This window comes from Paramisgurnus dabryanus, chromosome 6, assembly GCF_030506205.2.
Source record: "Paramisgurnus dabryanus chromosome 6, PD_genome_1.1, whole genome shotgun sequence".
Lineage (NCBI taxonomy): Eukaryota > Metazoa > Chordata > Actinopteri > Cypriniformes > Cobitidae > Paramisgurnus > Paramisgurnus dabryanus.
The window spans coordinates 42654511-42660532 of NC_133342.1; the positions used below are offsets into that span (position 1 = coordinate 42654511).

The following is a 6022-nucleotide window of genomic DNA, read 5'->3' on the forward strand; positions in this document are numbered from 1 at the left end:
TTCCCATTTCAGCTCTGGATTAGCATGTATTGAACTTTATACTAGTATATCCAAATGTAATTTCATGCTTACCACACAAAAGGAGATGTCCAGGAAAAGATGAATGCTTTGTCATCTGCTGTTTCGTCTGAAAAACAACAAACAGAAGATACCGTTATGCATTATAACGCGATATTCCTATTCAATTATAATTTACTATTAAAATAACAACAACAGTGATAATCAACCACATTTAACTCCAACCTTTTTGTGAGCAAGGGCTGCCACAATGGATAAAAAATGCTGGAGGGCTACTTTTTGATATAGTATACTCAAAACGTTTTTGTTTAACTTGTTAAAGGGGACAGAGAATGAAAAAAATTTTTTACCTTGTCTTTGTTAAATATTAATAGTCTACCCTCATTCACAAACATACAAAAAGTGCTAAACATGCTAAACATCTGTGTCTCATAGAAATTCCTCTTTTAGAAATGTCAGCCAGAAAACAGCCCAATCTGAAAAACTGATGCTTATGACATCACAGGCATCTAACTGCCCCTCCACTTTAAAATAATTGGCTACATTTTTTGAGTGGCAGCAAAGTCAGCCAATCAGAAATGAGATTGCAAGTTAAGCCAGTAGGGGGAGCCAAATAGGTGCAAAACCACTTGTTTAAAATCCCCCACCATAATAGAGCTATCTGAGAGAGGTTTTTATGAAGCTTCTAAGGCATTACAGACCCAAACAAAAACATTTTTGTCTACATGTCACATCACAGAACAAGGATAAATACTCCGTTCAATCATTCTATGTCACCTTTAATTTTATTTTACTTTACTTGTTGATATGTTTTAGTATTGTTTAAAATGTTAACATACCTAAAGCAAGCCAAGCTTATATAAAAAATATGTAATTATGCTCACCGTTGTCTGAACTGCAATTCGCTGGGTGCGTTTCTTCAAATTCTTCAATCACTTCTTTTTCTGGGTCCTCAGAGTGCATTTCACTTTCACCAATCTCTCTAACTCCAGTAAAGTTATCCTCCGGGTCTTTACACATGACGGGACATCACTCACTGCGGGACTGGATAGCAGCAGCAGCAGCTCTGTACGTTATCTGATGTAGCCCTTTTGGATTTTTTTCTCCCAAACTCCATTTTTGAAATAGCGCTTTCTGTGGTCAAAATACTGTGTATGACAGTTCAGTGTTGCAATGTTTACAGAAGCGCCGAGGTCGTTTCTTCAGTCTTGGGACTTCCATCTTTCAACTGACAGCACACTGTGTTGATATCACACAGAGCTTACGGCACATCGCGTTTGTTGTTTATATCATACGCATGCGCGCACGTCTCACAAGCTTTTCCTTATATCAATAACCTCGCATGTGATTGGAGGAGCCCGACAGGCTTCTCGCCTTCGTCCAATCACGTGCGAGGTCATGGCCACGGCTCACACAGCAGTGTCGACAAGCTTAACAGACGTTTCGTTTGGTGTTTGTTACTCTCCAAGAAGAGAAGACGGGTGCACAATCCCAAGATTGCGGTAAGAATAATTTTATGTATAAGCATATTTTTTTAAGTAGCCCAAGCTGTGTGTTTTATAACTAAGAGGCGTTTTTGTCTTGTAATTTTTAGGAGGCTGTACGGCGTCTCTGAGGCACACTGCAGGCGCTAGGAACCAGAGCAAAGGTAACGTTACAATATGTTTTTATTCTTGTATAAGGAAATAGATACGTTAATAGATCCGAGCTTAAACCCGCACATTTTGTTTTCACAGACTAAAGTCGCCTCATAACAAAGCCGTGACCTCCGATTTGCTTGGGGCTATTTCAGCAAGTCCAGCTTTACTGCTGAGAATGACGACATTGTTTGTAAGTATAACTTCTAATGTTTTTCCTCATTTCTTGTTTCTTGTTTTCCAGCTGCCCGTAAGACGTATTATGAGTCGGTACGCCGGAGTTTCAGATACAAACAACCTGAACTCGCATCGCAGGCGGAAAATGCGAAAAGTTTAGCTCGGAGTCGATCCAGAAGAAAAAGGGTAAGATTTATTATATTAGATCAGTTTTTTGTCAATGTGAGTATTTTTCAGGTCACTTATTGTCTTTATTGATTGTATTACAGTTGCTGGAAGCGAGACGAAGTGTGCTGGCTGAGGATGAGATGGACATTTGGAAGTGCGCCACCATAGATCTCATATCTGATGAGGAAGATGGCATTGTTGGCGGGGTGTCTGGATGGATTGTGCGGCCACCGCCCTCTCGCAGCCTGGAACTCTCCGAGCTCTGTGCCACGCTGCAATCCAGATTAGAGGCGATACCAAAGTACAGGGCAACTCACCATATACGCCTGAAAAAGTGACTTTTACAACGTTTTTGATTTTTTTTTTCAACACTTTGATCACTTTGAAAAAGATTTGTAGGGATCTTTCCCGAACGTCTTAGGCACTTTTTGATGTGTTTGGAGGACAATATAAGATACATTATGCTGCTTTGTACATAGTTGTGTGTTTATAATTAAAGCTCTTTCTTTGAATAAACAGCTGTGTGTTTATAAATAAACCTCTTTGTTTTCTCTTATATTCCTTGATGTTGTGAATAATGTAGTACATAGCACAATGACATTAAAATTAAAAAAATGATTAATAACATAAATTATTTATTATTATTATTATTGGGGTTTACATTTATAATGAGCCAGGGTGCCCAATAACACCCCTCTTTAGAGTAACGGCCCGACTTGAATTTACTCACTCGGTATTGGCTGAAGCCACTACTTTTAAACAAGAAAAATCCCTTGTGATTGGCTTGAAGTGATCTGCCAACCATTCACTGGGGATTTTACTTGTTTAAAAGTTGTGGCTTCAGCCAATACTGAGTGATTACATTCAAGTGGGCTATTACTCTAGTTTTGCTGCTATTCACATGCTAATTAGGCCAGTGATGCTCTACCTGGCCGGCAGAGGTTTCGCTGCTATTCATATGCTAATTAGAGGCATCGCACCCGCGCGAGGCTCTCCACCTACGTCATGGTTCGTTTATGACAGTTTGTGACACAGACAAACGCAAAGCTCGCTGCCTGTAGATTGAGGAAAGCTGCCGAAAATTAGGGAGATTTTCGGGAGCCTAAAGGCACTTACGGGGACGAAAATCCCACTTTTCATGCAGTGTTACTGATGTTTTGCTTAGTAATTTGGAAAATACAAGACGCACGGGGGCATGCAGAAACGAACCCGAAATTGATTTTTTTGTGAAATTGATAGTGTATTTTTTTTATACTTTTTGTTTTCTTTTTTTTACTAACCATGCATAAACATCATTTACTTAAAAATACAAACATGTACATACATTAATATTACATATTATTATAGCACAGTTTGTGCTGAATACAGTGTTATGTGATATTAGCCATTAATGTGTTTTAAAGCAACTGAAAAAAGACCAAACGTGAGAGCATGTCAGAACCTTTGACAGTGTCCCAAAAGGGTCGGACCCCAGAGGGTTTAACAGTTTTGAATGTTAAAAAAAATACTGTTTTGTCAATCGGCCCGGGATTGGAATTAAATGATGCTGATGAAGTTAAACATGCGAACGAAGTAGTAAAAATATTTTAGAAAACACATTTTACAACAAACAAACAAAGAAAAGAAATATAGGCAATACTATTTTGAATTGAATTGGGCTGGGTTGAATTGGGTTGTATCTTAGAAACAGAGAAAATGAACTTGTTAAGCCTCTTAACTTTAAAATAATTATTGTTTATATTTACTGTCAAACTGTAATTTGTTGGGATTAGTTTAGAATGCTTCAATATTTGATCACTATAATAAGACAGATGAAGTGGGAGTAATTTCACTAGTATTAATATTATTAATAAAAATGATCCTCATTCTTTTAACTGTGTGTTACAGTTTCAAAAACCTTTGTCAACCAGTATCATGTTTATTTTCTATCTAACATTGAGACTTTTATTTTAATGTAGTCAACGAAAATTTTAGTTCATTGTAAAAATCATAGCACACGTTCCGGTAAAGATTCTATGATAGTTTCTGTATAGCTCAATAGTAGAGCATTGCGTTGCAGCGCAAAATGTCATGGGTTCGAACCCAGGGAACACAAGTACTGATAAAAAATGTATAGCTTGTAATGCACTGTAAGTAGCTTTGGATAAAAGCGTCTGCCAAATGCATAAATAAATAAAAATAAAAATGGTAGACCAGTCTGCCCCCCAAGCTCAAATGTCAGCTACGCCTACAATACCACAGTTACCGAAAACATTGCTCTGGTGTCTATTTTTAAGACATTTGACAAGTTAGGTGAGCAGTTAACAGAAAAATATTCAACCCCTACAGAACATTTCTCAGCCAATCAGAATAAAGCATTCAAAAGCCCCATTGTATTTTAGAAGGTAGTTTGCTCAACCTTCTAAACTCTAAACCCCAATGGCACGTTCAAGTTCAAAACAGTGCGCAAGATTTAGCTACAGTTTCCGTGTTGAACAACATGTTTCCTGGAAGTGTTCACCAATGTGCAACAGGGTTTGAGATACGTTTTAGGCTTGTTCGATTTCATGCGGCGCCACAAAAACGGACAGCCGGATGACGTCAAAGTTCCGCAAGAGTTATTTTAAAGCAAACTCCTTTGTATGATTTCGGAAACAAGGGGTTAAGTGTCTTGCCCAGGGACACAATGGTGTCACAGTGGATTCGAACCTGGGTCTCTCACACCAAAGGCGTGTCTTATCCACTGCGCCATCCCAGTATTAAATTCTTAAGTGATTTTAAACATGGTGTTTAGTGTACTGATGTAAATTATAAGAAAGGATATTGAAAGTTTTAATATTTAAACATTGGCAAATGCTAATATAGTTTTCATCATTTATTAATCTTTGTTAATATCAATTTAGTTCACTGTTCATTAACCAATGTTAACAGTTTGATTTTAAAGGAACAGTATGTAGGATTGTGGTCAAAACTGGTTCTGCAATCTCACAACTGGTGGCCAATACACATGACAACATAAACATCAGTTGAGGCTGGAACTCCACTTTTTAATGACAATATCCTGGCTGGACCACTGTTGTTGTTGCAAATAGCACATGATGATTATGTCTCTGTTTGGACAAAAATAAGCCTACACGAAATATGTTTCACTTAAATAATTATCAGATTAACAAAACAATTTAAAAAGTAGCCTAACCGACGCAGCAGAAAGCACATCATGGTTTTTTATGATTTTAAAGAAGATCAATATTTTCTTCTTATTGAGAGTGTATACAAATAAAAGTACAGCATTAACAGTTTTGAATGTAAAAAAAAAATACTGTTTTGTCAATCGGCCCGGGATTGGAATTAAATGATGCTGATGAAGTTAAACATGCGAACAAAGTAGTAAAAAATATTTTATGAAAACACATTTTACAACAAACAAACAAAGAAATATAGGCAATACTATTTTTAATTTTATTGGGCTGGGTTGAATTGGGTTGTATCTTAGAAGCAGATAAAATGAACTTGTTAAGCCTTTAACTTTAAAATAATTATTGTTTATATTTACTGTCAAACTGTACTTCGTTGGGATTAGTTTAGAATGCTTCAATATTTGATCACTATAATAAGACAGATAAAGTGGGAGTAATTTCACTAGTATTAATATTATTAATAAAAATGATCCTCATTCTTTTAACTGTGTGTTATTGTTTTTTAATGACACTATCCTGGCTGGACCACTGTTGTCAGTGATATAAGTATTTGATATGAAAAGGATTTATTAATGTCTAGTGACATATCAGGGCCATTTTTAGATTATTTGATATAAATTTCGTACATACTGTTCCTTTAATGTATTATGCTGAAAATTAACATGACCTAAGATTAATAAATTCTGTAGAAGTGTTGCTAATTGTTGGTTCATGTTAAGCATTAACCAATTTAAAAGGCAGGATATGCAGGAATTATCTAAAAAACATTTTTACAAATTAGTTTAAACTGTCTTTATATACCATGACATAAGTAAAATGTAAGTACTCTGAAACAGAGAGTATAAA

The 6022-nt window shown here is 36.3% G+C and overlaps 1 long non-coding RNA gene across 1 annotated transcript; it reads left to right on the forward strand.

Moving 5' to 3' along the window:
- Nucleotides 1-1765: 1765 nt before the first annotated feature.
- On the forward strand, nucleotides 1766-2434 carry LOC135765249 (uncharacterized). The gene is made up of 3 exons (XR_010540584.2): nucleotides 1766-1848; nucleotides 1900-2018; nucleotides 2102-2434. It is a non-coding gene; the product is annotated as an uncharacterized lncRNA (long non-coding RNA).
- Nucleotides 2435-6022: the final 3588 nt, after the last annotated feature.